The sequence below is a fragment of the Lissotriton vulgaris genome, chromosome 5 (genome assembly GCF_964263255.1).
Source record: "Lissotriton vulgaris chromosome 5, aLisVul1.2, whole genome shotgun sequence".
NCBI lineage: Eukaryota > Metazoa > Chordata > Amphibia > Caudata > Salamandridae > Lissotriton > Lissotriton vulgaris.
Genome location: NC_141693.1, coordinates 160,737,880 through 160,752,886, shown reverse-complemented (window position 1 = coordinate 160,752,886; position 15,007 = coordinate 160,737,880).

Sequence of the window (15,007 nt, the reverse complement as noted above, 5' to 3'; positions counted from 1 at the left end):
GAAGGTTTCGCAAAGGATTATAAACTTTAGTCAAAGAAAGTTGTTTGAGTATTTATTCATATATTCATTCCTTGTTGCATTCACAGGTGTATTCAAATTTCATTTTTACACTCATATGATCCAAATGCATTTCAGCATTCCAATCATGCCTTCATCTGGGGATATATTCTGTGGACGAAGAAAATGTGTTTGTATTTTACATGGAGTAATGACTCAGTGATGAACTGTGACAAAAAGGGTTTTACTGTGCCAGAAAACGTGCTCACAATCATAATGCAAGGTGATTGTCAAAATAACAGGCGGGTGTGCTTTGGAAGATTCATGTAGTAATCGGTTCAGGCGTGCAGTGTAATTAACAGTGAACTAGCGAGAAAAAGGATGTGAAGTGATAAAGTTGCGCGTAGAATAAAACGCGTGGTTTAAAACGCGTGTATCGCGCTAGAGTTTAAAAACTCGTGCTATGATTACCGAGCGTGCTTACATAGAATATTAAATCGTTTTGTAGGAAGGGTGCTTACCGTGAAATGTGCGGGCTCGGTTCCTAACTGCCGACAGTCTTAGTTGTGACCGGGTTTGAGTGAGGTTGTGACCCGGAAGTAAATATAACTAAAGGGTAACGTGGAAGAGAAGCGTTAAAGGGGACGTGTATAAATCATACTACTTGAGGGTAAATAGGTTATTTAGAAATGAAAATCGGAGCATTAGTAGGTCTTTATAAATAGGTGACTTGCACGGATGACATGCGCGTGAATATGTGAAAAATATATGTGAATGTTAAAAAACGGGAGTAGAGATTATAATATAGATAACATTGCAATCTTGAACATATAGCTTATGATATAAATCAAAATAATAGCATGAGCCTGAGTATGTATGTGCACTGGCCTAAATGAGAATGTTATCAGTGGAAACAATAAATTACTCTCAGTAAAAGTACCAAACTATAAATGGTATAGCGAGTTAACCACTCTGCGTATATAAGGAGTTATGGGCGAAACCTTCATGAAAGGACTTTTTTGGAACCCGAAGGACATCTCTCAGTGTTGAGAGTGCTACCCTCCTATATTTACCACGCCTCCAGGCAGAAGGCGATACTCCGGAGTTCCTCACAAACTACTTAAAACTTTTAAATTCCGCTGTGCGCCAGCTAAAAAATCCTTATTCTTGTCTCAGTGGACTGGTCATGAAGGCTGAAAACGGTGCTCCAGTTCCAAATTCAGCAGCTCTGGCCAGAGTGCCACATCCTCTCCCACACTGAACACCATACTGCCCCACTGAGAGAAACTTGCACTGCCTTCAGCTACAACTAAATTATGCTGCGACTAAATTCAAATTATGCACTAGACAACAGTAAAATGCTGCCTGAAAAAAATGAATAACACCCTGGAAAAAGCAAACACTCATAAGGAATGCAAGAATAAGCAAAGCATGTGAACTGTAATCAGTAATAACATGGTTACCTTAACAGTTTTAAAGTCTTTATTCAGAAATCAGTAAGTGATTTTGCCTGAAAAATTCAAGACATGGCTACAGGAGCAGGAAGGGACCCGTTTCAATGTCCATTGCTTATATCCTTTCAAAATGTAAGCAGTTTGGTTTAATAAAGACCACATCCCAGAACACAGGCCCACAGTACACATTTTAAAAGCTAAAATAATTGAAACAGTTGAAAATGAACTTATTAAACGTTGCCACTCCACCCATCAACCAGGTATTGCAGTCCCTTTAGGAATGGTGCACTTCCCCACCCTGGAAAAACAATGTTGTTCAAAGAAAGAAGTAAAAAAGAAAGTAGCGCTTTCAATGGCAATCTCTGTGAAGTGGCGCTAATGTGTGTGGGTGTAAATAACAATCTGGCCTGTCTGCTGACCAGTCTGCATCGCTTTATTTAGGTATTTCATTATTTTTTCTCTCCATCCCGAGGTTTTTCTTTGGAATTATAAAACGGTCATCAAATGGGGACATTTCCAGCCATGGTGTTCTGACTATTTTGGATCCATTTCACAGGGAAAAAAATAAAGAAAAGGAGAGGCAAGAGAGAGTATGTAAGAGCTCTCTCGAAACCAGATCTTAAGGAGGAGCGAGACAAAGATAGAAAGATGGAGGAATAAAGAAAGAGAGATGGGAGGAGGACAGCTGACAGAGGCAGATCAAGAGAAGTGGACACTGTCCATGCCTTCGCTGGGTATGAAGAAAAAGAGACAGAGTTTTTTCCCTTCTCTGCACTTCCCAGAATGCCGGAGCCTTAATGCAGAATAACAAAAGGCAGAGGGCGGGTGGCCTCTTTGACTCCAGGCAGGTCAAGTGAGGGCCATTAGGTAGCGCATTCGCGCGCTAATGGCCCTGCTAATGACAGAAAGGAGAGGGGAAATTCTTTTGTCCGCTCGCCCCCCCCTCACCTTTGTCCCCCCACTCAAAAATCTGGAGGCGATATGTCCCCGAGTCCCTCACACTTCCTACGCCCATAGTACTGGAAATTCCCTTCCTTTGTTTTTGGGGAGTGCATTGAGAGTGTGACTGGGCAAGATGGCGGCCACGTGAAGCTGTGCAAGGCTTTGCTCCCTGACCTGGCCGAAATGTTGCGCCTAGGCTGATCCCAGCGTAGCTCTTTTCCCGACTGTTTCAGCGCTACTGACCTTTGGAGCACACTAGAGGCAGAGGTACCCACGGCAGCGCGATATCGCTTCACCTTTCGCTTTATTTATCGGCAGAAAACTCCCAAGTGTGGATTATATTTTTCCTTACGCTCTGCAGGTTCCAGCTAACGGAACACCGCTCACGGGCCTCTCTAGCCTCGCGGAGCAGAGCTGGGCGCCTGCCGATGCTGAGGCTGAGCGTAACATGCGCGCTGAGGATTACCTGTAGACATCAAATGGCTCCCCCTCGAGTTGTTAAGGACGGGGTGCCAGCAGCAAAGATGCTGTCATGGCGAAAAAATACAGAGACAGCGGTCTGCCCTGATTCAGCTACTGCCACTAACCAAGAGAGGTCTGATACCGCAGAGATGACAGCTGAGGGCATTGGAAAACCTGGCATGGAGCACTCTCCTCTGGACCCAGCGGTCAAGAGAAAGACTTTGACAGTCCCTGGTATGTTTGCAGGAAGGTCGGTAAGCCCCAAACCGTATCTCCATCATAAATGTAATTCTGAGCGAACGCCTTTCCAGCTAAGGAGTAAGAAAATTGTTTCCAATGTGCCTGCGGTAGGTGTATTAGAGGCTGTTGCGTTTATTAGTATGACCATGACTCCCAGCTCTGACTCTACAAATATACTGAGCACTTCTACAACCCCTAGTAGCCTTATTATTCCTAGTAACGCCAGTGATATTATGTCATCTGGGACGAATGTAGGCCAAGTAACATCTGGGGTGTATGGCACAGCAGCAGGACTGGAAGCTGCTACGGTCCAACTCCCTGGTGGGGACACAGTGTCTATCACTTCAGCACCACCCACCCCAGCCCAATTCCGGAGGCTCAAACACAAAAGCAAAAGCAATTGGAAGATAACAGTGCCCCAGATCCAATAGGTCCTGATTTTGACTTTCCGGAGGCACAGGAAGGAGGGGGTGCGATACCCGGTACTCCTGAAGGGAAGAACTTCTTCTCTATGGCAGAAGAATCGGACTCTGTTGCGGGAAGCGATTTGGAGGCCTCAGAGGCATCAGAGGCCAATACCAGTGACACAGACAGTGCACCCAATACAGCTGACACACTTAGACATGCTGCCACCCGCTCTAAGAGGGGAAAGACCCTGGCTCCTGGCGTCAAAAGACCCACACCCACTGTGACTCAGATATACATCTCCAGTGGGATTAGTCTAATACTGGCCGAGAAGGAGAAGAAGAGGGCTTAGATTTCAAGAGAACCCTCATGTATCTGGCACCAGGGGCGAGTCATCAATGTCGCTCATATATATTCATCTTAAAGCAATGCAAAGTGAGGCCCGTCAGGAACACAAAAGGGCCCATTTGGCGACAAAAAAAATTCAGGGCGCAATTAGGAAGACAACAAAAGCCTGTATCGAAGTTATGGCACGTACAACGGCGCTGGAGGAGCGGGTGGTAGGTCTCGAGGCTGGCCTGGAGAGTACTGAACAGAAGACATCCGCTAATGATTCCAGAATGATGGACATTTTATGGAAGCTCGAGGAGTCGGAAAACCGACAGCGACGTAAAAACTTGTACCTGCTGGGCATTGAAGAAAAAGTGGAAGGGGGGGACATACACGGCTTTGTAATTAAGCTTTTTAAGTCCGCCTTCCCAGAGCTTTCATTCTGCCGAGATCCAGCGCGTCCACCGGTCCCCCCTAAAGGTTAAGAAAAATCCCGGGCAGCACCAAAGGCCACAAGACCTTTTTTGCCGAAGTGAAGGGTGGGAGGGGTCTGGGTGGGGGTGGGTGGATCCTTGTTAAGGGAGGAAAGGAATCAGAATGAGAGGAGCAGCTCCAGAGATATATCTGTATTGTTTTGCTTTCCGTTCTGTTTATTTCTGGCATAGTATATATAACCAATGGGCGGAGTCAGGATAGCCACTAATATTATATGTGGATTGAATGATCCAGTGAAGCGGGGCAGGATTAAAGAAGATGTTCGAATTCTTAGGGCAGATATTATCTGTCTCCAGGAGACCCAGATTGAAGCCAGCAGAAGTAAAATTATGGAATTGGATGGCTTTCAGCTGATCATATGCTCCAAACAGGAGGTTAAGACTAGGGTGGTGGCCATATTTGCCCGCCGTGGTTTGGCAGATTTTCCACGTTCAATCTCAGATAAGTATGGCAGATGGGCCATAACTCACTGTATTATTGATAACAATATCTTTACACTATGTTCAGTCTACGGTCCGGTTCTAGATGCTTCAGAGCTGTATGACTGGCTGAATACGGAATTGGCGGGGTGGCCGCTGCCACTCATTATCTGTGGAGATTTTAGCATCGAATCAACCTGAATTGGGCTATCAAGGGCATAAACCGAAGGTTTATAGGTCTTTATGTCAGCTGAAAGAACTTCATTGGCTAGTTGATGCCTGGGCCGCAATTGGAAGTGGGGAAGATGGGTTTACGTATTACTCAGCCCCACACCAATCACATTCTAGACTAGACTATTTTTTTATTTCTCGCAGCTTGGTGTCGGGCTGTAAAATTGAGAAATATCCTAAGGTTATGTCAGACCATAATCCTCTGGTCCTGGAAGTGGGTATCAAGTATCCAAAGAATACTTCTAGCTGGACATTTAATAGAGCCTTGCTGAATGGCAACCAATATGTAGAACATATGGGTGTTTGGATTACCAGGTTTGTGGAAGAGAATCGGGGTAGTACTAGCTTGCAGAATGTCTGTGATGCGCTAAAAGCTGGGGTCAGAGGTGAGACCACGCAGTTTGGATGGAGGGCTCATCAGCTAAAGAAGAATAAGATCAACAATCTTCATGCAGAATCGACCAAAGCTGAGTTAAACCTGGTTCAAGCAATTTCATGAAAGAAGGGATATTGAGGCGGCACAAACAGAGATTGTAATTACCAGAGCCGCTATAACTGAGATCTCAGCAGCCAAAACTGCAGCCAGGTATCTTGCCTGGTGCACGAAAATTTACGAAAGCAATGAGAAGGTAGGGCATATTCTAGCTGTCCGAATCAGGGAAAAAGATGTCTAAGCTCGGATTACGGGAGTTAATGACCCAGATATCGGTTTGTGAATGACCCGGACGCTATCCTTGCTGCCTTTGAAAATTTTTACCAGAAGTTGTACCTGGAGGATAGGAGGAATATCCTAATATTACAGGATGAAATAGCGGGATTTTTGGATAGGGTTAAAATAGAATCACTGACCCTGGCAGATAGGGAAATGTTGGATGCTCTGATTACTTTATGGAAGGTTAGTAATGTACTAGAGGCAGTCCCATCTGGCAAAGCCGCAAGGCCAGATTTTCTTCCAATTTTAAGCACAGCTCGCCGCAATTATGTTGAAGTTATTTAATTTGATTCGGGGGGGAGCCTCCGCCGGATTTGTGGAGAATTAGGGGCCTACCGGCCAATCACTTTGATTAATAACGATGTTAAAATGTATTCAAAGATTTTGGCGAATAGATTGGCATTGTAATAAAAGAAATTGTGTCCCATAGTCAACACAGATTTGTCCCAGGCCAGGAAACCATAGACGATATTCACAGAGTAATAACTCTATTTGATTATACCAAGGTGACAGGAGACCCTATGGCGTTAATTTTATTGGACGCCGAAAAGGCGTTTGATAGGGTCTCCTGGCCCATTTTATGGGCGGTCATGAAGAATGATGGAATTGGGGAAGGCTTTATCCAGGCTATTAAAAGTATGTATCTAGATCCAATTGCCAAGTTAGTTCTGATGAGAACATGGCAGGGCACTAGACAAGGGTGCCCCTGCTCCACTTTGTTATTTGCAATTTAAATTGACCCGCTAATTAGACTAATACACGAGAGCCAGGCAATTCTACCAGTGTCTGCCCAAGGAGGGGAGGTAAAAATCTTAGGGTATGCCAACGATTTAGCTATAGTTACGTCGGCTATACAGGAGACTCTAGAGGAGTTAGGCGTGTTAACATCTCAATTTGGTAAAGTTTCCGGTTATCATATGAATGAAAGTAAAACCCAAATAGTCATTAATGAAAAAGTGGACTTCGTTGACCAACGGATTGTAGCAAATGCAAGGTATCTAGGGGTCGAGATAAGTTCTACCCCAACTGCTACAGTAGATTTAAATCTTGTGCCCTTATTAGCCAAAATGAAATCTGATACCAAGAGAATGAATAATCTTTGAGTACAGTAAGTTATGGTTTCGGAAATTTGATCAGGCTGTCTCATGGTTTTTATGGGCGGGGCAGCACCCTAGACGGGCATTAGGGTTTATGACACTACCCAGGGATCGGGGGGATGGTCTGTCCCTAATTTCCAGACTTATTACTGGGCTACTACATTGAAGTACTCAGCCGAATTGATAAATAGATATAATCTGGACAATTCTGAAACTATTTTCCAACTTATCTGCGGGGGAGAAGCCAGGTGTCTTTTATTACGACAAATTGATTTTGCTTATTATACAAGGGATAAGTTTACGGTTCTGATAGGAGTTTATAAAGTGTGGACCGCAGTCAGGCAAAAGGACTGAATTCCCCAGTTGCATAGGCATTCCCCTCTTGTTAATAATAATGCCATATGCTCGGACATTTTTAATGATGCTTTTTTTGGTAGATGGGGGGATAAAGGGCCCGATGTAGGTAAATCCCATTTACTGATTTTGAAATACCGAATTTTACCGATTCGGTATTTCAAAATCGGTAAATGGGATGTAGGTCCCAACATCTGGATTCGTTACCGAATCCTTAACAATTCTTTAATTACCGATTCGGTAAATACCGAATCGGTAATGCCCATTCATTCCTATGGGCTTTGAAGCCCATAGGAATGATTAGGCATTACTGATTCGGTATTTACCGAATCGGTAATTAAAGAATTCACAAGGGTGCAGGGGGTGTCACTTTGACACCCTCTAGCACCCCCAAAACGGGCATGTGTGCAATGTGGCACACAGACATGCCCTAAGGGCACGTCTGTCTGTCACATGGCACATGTGTACATGCACAGATGTGCATGTACACAGGAATCAGTATTTTACCATGGATTTGTATTCCATGGTAAAATACCGATTCTGTAAGCCATGTGCCAATAGAATATTGGCTACCCACATAGCATATTCGGTAATTTTACCGAATCGGTACTTATTACCGATTCGGTAAATAATACGGATTCGGTAATTATTACCGAATCGGTACTTATTACGATTCGGTAATAATAACGATTCGGTAAAATTACCGAATATGTGCACCTACATCTCCCTAGCCCTTTACCGATCGGAAACGGCCGAAAATCGGTATGTTCGGCCGATTCCGATCGGTAAAGGGCTACCTACATCTGGACCAAAGGGATTTACTATATCTGGGATCTTCTGTCTGGCGATAATTTTCTTTCTTTTGATGCTCTTAAAGACAGATTTGGCATAGGGAATAAGGATTTTTTTAAATTTCTACAAATTCGGATTTCTTTGAGAAAAAATGTCAGAACCGGAATCGAATCCCGTTCTTTGATCTGCTTAAGAGCAATACACCACAAACCGCTGCCATCTATAAAGCCATTACGGAAAAATTGGGGGATGATTTAACTAAGCATTTTGACAGATGGAAAACAGTGCTACAGGCTGGTCAGGGGGATTGTGAGGATTCTATGTTCTTTAGTCAAACATCATGCATATCTGCATATTTGCAAGTACAGTGTTTTAAGACCTGGTGTAACTTGTATGCAACCCCCGCTCGTATCCACAGATGGGGGGGTATCACAGGGATACACTGCCCTCGTTGTGGGGTGATGGCCGCCGATAGCACACACATGTTCGCTACTTGTCCGTAACTCTCCCAAATATTATCTAAAATTGAACAAAGGCTGAGGGCAATACTAGGCTTCACTCTGACACTTACCCCGCTAACAATAATGTTGGGAATTTCTAATCAAGCAATGGACGAAATCATAGAAAATTGGTGTTTATTGCTATGGCTGTTTATCGTTTATGTTTAACCACTGTATGGCTTGATGCAGTTCCACCAACAGAACATGCTTGGTTTAATAAATTCTTATTTATATATAATTGGGAGATTGTGGTGAGGAGGAAGGGAAGACGGGCTAAAGAGAGAGGAGAGAAGATCTGGCTTCCTGTGACTAATTGCCTCAATAGCTTGGTATGAAATATTTATATTGTTGTGATATATCTATGTGTTTATTCCATACTTTTGAGATTTGGCTCTGTTTGGAGATGGATCCGCCGGGGTTGGGGGGAGGAGAAAAATATTTGGGGTATTAGCCACAGCTCTTGATTTTTTTTCTTGATTGTTAATAAATTATGCTTGTTTTTTTCTGTGTCTTGATACCCCAATAAAAAAAACTATAAATAAAAAAGTAAAAAAAGGAAATTCCCTTCCTTTTTAGGTCGAAGGCCTAAAAGGCTGCGCTTGCGCAGTCTTAGGCATGAGATTTAATGATTCTTAGTAGCGCAGAAGGTCCCGCCTCCCTGCCCTCTCTCTCCTTCATTGGCTGGCTTCCTAAACGGAGGCCAGCCATTGGAGGAGAGATGCGTCACTTCAAACAAGCCCCGTCTTTTTTGGATTTGGGGGCGTGATTTTTTGCGTTCTTTAGACAGTGACGTTGTCTGTCACTCAGAACCACAAAACCATGCCCCCAAATACGAAAAATTTAGAAGCTGGCGGGCGCTATTTTTTCTCGTCGCCCTGCGCTCTCCCTCCTCCCGTTCTGAGCTCCAGGCGTCGGAGACACAAACTCTGGCTTCCCATTAAACTCTGGCTTCCCGTTCTTGCCTTCTGCCCCCAGGTAAGGTTCCTAACTGTTGTCTGCTTAGCCATATCTCCGCCAACTCGGAACCCTCCCTCTCGTGTTGTATGTCCGTGTCTTTTATTTCAAGGTGCGGGTAGAATCAACAGCTGTGGGTTGTGTGGCTTGCTCGGGCTGCTGCCGGGGCGGTAGTTGCTCTCCGGAGGCCGGCTCGGGCTGTTGCCCCACCGCAAACCTTGCTCCTTCACCAGCCGAACAGCCAGTGTCAGCTATCAGAAGAGACTCCACCTCCACCGACTGAGGTACAGCGGCCATGACCTCCGCGCACCTGTCCCTTACTCCCCGCAGAGCGCTGTAAAGCCGTTTCGGTGTAGGCGCTACACAAAAAGTAAATTGTATTGTTATGCATATTTGCACAAATGGTGGACGCATTTGGGCTCCATTCCGTTTTGGTAAAAAATGTGACCGGGATTATCCAGGACGGCGTAGCTGATTCTTTCTCGAGGCGCACACCACAGACCCCTGCACACCACAGACCCCCGTGGACAGGTGTTCCTAAGAACATTCCTCACGACAGGAGCTCTCTGACCGGAACAGATCAATCCACACTCAGCCTGCTCTGGTAGAAGACAGGTATGCGCTTCCAAGTGTCCCCTGCTCCTCTTGGCACGGGCCCTTGTACCACACACCAGTGGAAGCAGTGTCGCCATGGCAACGCCGATTTCCCGCCAAGATACCCGGCTGTCGCTTTAGGGGCGGATGACGGGCAGTTGTACGGAACCTAAGACCCGGGGAGTTCACAGCCCCCCTCTCTTCAGTCTGCTTAGAGGTCGGCGTGGCCATTTGCGTCGCCAGTCAGTGACATGTATCATGTAATTAGGGCACACTCTGCAATCTTGTAATGAAAAGCTAATAAACAGGCTCACGCAGAGCGACTTCATAAGTCGGGGAAAGCAACGCGATATGGCGGGGTGATGGCCTGGAAGTGACAACTGTTTCGGCACACAGGAGAGCGTGGCTGAAGGGAGAGGTGGGCGAGGCAACAAGTAACATGGAGAGTCGAGCCAGACTCGAGATAAGAGTCTGGCTGGGCTCTGAGAGCACGATTCGAGTCAGGATCACACAGTTTGGTCACACGTGGAGCCAGGATTTTTAGTTTCTCGTTATGCAATTCACCTACTAGGTGGCTACCTCCGTCTCTCGTTTTTAACATCAAATGTTTATGCTTTGTTTTTAATTCTATGTGCGTGACGGTAGTGCGTGGATGGCAGGCAGAATCCACTTTAAAGCTGGGCTCGTTTTGGGCTTGAGCATCTGAGAGCACATCGAGCTGAGACAGAGCCAGGTCTATGGCTTGAGCCTGGCTCGAGCCTTAAGTGTCTCGATCACCTCCAACTGGCGCTTCACTCCGGCATGTAAACCAGTGACTGTCCCTGCCCCAGCACCTCACCTGCCCTTTAAATCACCGGAAATGAATTACATTTGTTGATGAAACACCCGAAGCTCCAGCCTATTCTTCGGGTCTCCATCGACCTGCGGACTAGCCCTCATCCTGGAGTATTATGGGGTGGTGCATCTTTTGGTTTTTAAAGAAACAATACCCACGGAGTAAGGTTTGATATTGTAAACAAAACAAGCATTGGCAAAACCAAGTAGGCTATGCTATGAAAGAGCGAGCGCCGAGCTATTGTCTGTGCAGGGCAGGCAGTGGGGGGGTCACTGTCCCACCCCTCACACCCTCACTGTCCCACCCCTCGCACCCTCACTGTCCCACCCCTCTGTCACCTCTCACAGTCCCACCCCTCTCACCCTCAGTCCCACCCCTCTGTCACCTCTCACCCTCACAGTCCCTCCCCTGTCATCTTGCACCCTCACCCCTCTATCACTTCCACCCCTCTGTCACCTCTCACCCTCAGTCACAGTCCCACACCTCGCACCCTCACAGTCCCACCCTTCTCTCACCTCTCACCCTCACAGTCCCACCCCTATCTCACCTCTCACCCTCACAACCCCACCCCCTGCATTAAAATACTGCTTTCACTCTCTGCGGTGTCTCTTCCCATCCTCCTCAGGCCCTCTTCCTCTCAGCCCCCATCCCCCCACAGTGTTCACCCTGCATCACCACGAACCGTCTGCCCACCGACACTCCTTCCCTGCATTTCTCCACCCTTACATCCTCACCGTGTGCAGCCCCCCACCTCACATCTCCCACTCCTCCGTCACCCATCCTGTCACACCTCCCAGCCTCGCGTCGCCCCCTCCCTCGCTTCACCCTCACAGTCGTATCCCTCACCTGTCACGCGCCTGCACGCTCTCACCATCCACTCGCTTCCTTCCCATCGTACCTCTCACCCCTGCATCACCTTGCCCATACCTCCTCCCCCCCACAGACTCCCAGCGCCTGACCCTATTCATGCTGATAGCTGGCAGTGTTTGCTTCATCTTGTGATTAACCCCTTCGTGTCCTCGCCCTGCCTGTCGGTGCTGCTGGGAGCTATGCCTGCCCTCCTCTGGAGCAGACTCCGCACTCTGCCTTAAACATCTGCCCTTTGGGACTGCCCTTGAACTCGGCACCACTGCCCTGCCCCTACCTACGGTGGGCAGGAGCCCCCAATGCCAGAGGAGCCCGCTGGGGGGCAGTGAGCAGAGAGGAACTTTTCATTTGTGGAGTAAGGGGAGTTTCAAGGGCTGAGGATGACGTCACACGGGAAGCTGGGGAAGGAGCGAGGGGTGCTGGCGCAGTATGAGAGCCAAGTCAAAGGTAAGTGCCCCCCCGGAACCCCCCCCCCGGTAGGTGTGTGTCTGAGGCCTGCTGGAAGGGTGGGAGCTTTGGTGTCCGTGAGCGGGAAGTGGTATAAACATCATCATTCTGTGGGGTCTACACTCCTCTCAGTGCATCTCATCTCCCCCCATAGAGCATTGATGTCTACACCACTCTCAGTGCATCTCATCTCCCCCCGCTACAGCACTGAGGCCTTATCATCTGTCAGTGTATCTCAAGCATCCGACTGTCAGAAACTGAGGCTGACACACCTCTCTCAGTGCATCTCACCCTCTGCTGCCAGAGATTGCGGCCTCATCATGTCAGTGTATCTCACCCCCTGCTGCCACAGAACTAAGACTGAGGCCTGCACACCCCTCAGTGCATGTCAATTTTCCTTCTGCCCGAGAAATGACACATACATAGCTCTATCAGTGCATCTCACCCCCCCCCCCCTCCTGCCAGAGAACTGAGGCCTGCACAGCTATTGCCATTGTAAATGACAATACCATTTATTTATGTTTAAAAAAAATGTCATAGCCAATGCCAATAGCTCTACTTTTAATAATGCCGAGACCATTGCATTGTAAATGCTTGTTAATGAAGAGCCCCTGGAGACCCCGCTAAATAGGCTCATTTAATGTCAAGGAATGTCACATTTAACAGTTAAAAAGACCTGGACCCCAGATTTACTAACATTTTGCCTTGTGCGTGTACCACCTTTTTAATGCAGTAACATTTCCCTTTGAAAATCTGACTTCAGAATCCTGACAGGTGTTTACTTTTTCAATTTTTAGAAGTAAGTCTGATGTGACTTGAGGTATGAGGTGCTGTCTTCATTATCATGACTTTGGCCACTTAATATGCTGGAGAAGGCTTGAACAGAGCAGCATTGCATTTAGAAATATAATGCTTACTTTCAAAACAGTCTCCTACAGACAAGCCACAATGATAAACTGCTATTGTTAGTGGCATGACTAAGGACAAAGTAATTACCAGCTGCCATGAGATGTATCCTGAGAGAACCTCCACCCTTTTCATTGTTAGAGGGTTTACTGTGCATAGTGTCTTTCTGTCTTTTTGATAATTATGCACTAGAGTAATATATTTCATCTTGAGCATTGCGCTTCTACTTGCAATTACACAAGGGTGTAAACCAATCAATAAAATGTTTCAAGTATCATTGAAAACGGCATCTTGCACAGTGCGAGCTGTATTTTTCTGCCGCTCGAGGAGATTTGTCCACAAGCGGCAGCTTTCTCAACGTGGACTGGTAGTTTCTCATCGAGAGCGGTTGTGAGCATACGCGACTTCTTGCAATGAGAAAACAGACCTCCCCGCGTTGAGAATCTCGCAGGGAGGTGTATTTTCCACGCTTGCGATCGGCAACTTGGTGTTGCTGATCGCGAACGAGGGAAAAGTCTTGCCAGGATGTCATTTTGCTTGCTCGCGGTCGCCAACTTGACGTTGAGGGCCATGAGCAACCAGAAAATGACCGCTTCACTACGTTACACTACGCTACGCGTGTTCGCATTGTGCTACGTGCAGCTCGCGTCGTGCGAAGTTGCGCAAACTTCGCAAACTACACAAGCGTAGCGTAGTGCTTCGCCCTGGCCTAGATAAAACCAGCTTATAAGGGAGGAAAAATAGTTATCATGGACAAAACACAATACATAAAAGAAGCCAAAAGACAACTGAATGATGGTAAGAACAATAAGAAACTGAAAATCTAATCCTATAAATGACCTAACCTTGACTCTCAATAAGAAGATAAGGAAATGGTTTGAAGAAGGATTAATAAATGAAGAAGAAGCAAGGTTTCTCTCAAATGAGAATCCCATCATTCCAACCATGTATTTCCTTCCACAAATTCAAAAGACCCTGATTAATTCACTGGGAAGATCGATAATTTCAAGTTTTGGTTCATTATTTATTTTATTTATTTATTTTATTTTGAAAGTTTTATATAGCGCGGACAAGATCCTTGCGGATATCAGAGCGCTTTACATGGGAGTACATGAGGGATCATAGTTCAGAGATAAAACATCGTCAAACAAATAAATCAAAAGAAGCAATCAGTACAATCAGATAGGTCATGCATAGGGTGCAATATGATCTAATGATCTGTGCATTAAAAACAAAAAGAGGTATAATACTGTAATAGAGGCATACATTCACTAGTTGATAATAATCTAACATAGGCCAATTATGGTGCTATATGCGCTGACGATCGGTGCATTATAAACAAATAGAAGTATAGTACTACAAAAAAAAAAGGCATTCACACGCTAATTAATAGTAGTCTTTCTAATTAATAGTAGTATTTCTTAGGATGCTATATGGGCTAACTAGCGGTGCATTAAGAGTGATTGGAGGTATGTTACTGCAAAGTGGCAAACATTCGCCAGTTAAAATTAGCCTAATGAGTGTTTCCCAAGGGTGAGTTCAAGTGGTGAAAAAGACTAGTCCAGAATGGCCGACAGAGGTAGAGAGAGGGGGAGAGACCAGTCTAAGATGGCAGCCAAAATGCAAGGATTCAGAGTTTGGTTTCTCTTTCTACTCTGGGGATGTCGAATTAGCCCATCTTCCATGTTGATTGAGGGTGGGAGCAGAGTTCAGCTTCTATGCTGCTAGATGGTGGCTTATCTCTGTGTTGCTGCTCCCTGACCGCGTTGGTATGTAGCTTCGTGGTGGGCAGGGGGGCGATTTATGGTTCCAGCTTTATGGCCCCAGCCAGGTTAGCAATGATGAGTGAAAAGCCCGCGCAAATACCAGTCACATAGAAGTCCGGGCAAAGCGCAAAACAAAGCCTGCATGAATGTTTGACTTGATGTGAACACAGGTAGTTGCCCTTCGCGTCGCCTCAAAGGCTGTCTAAAT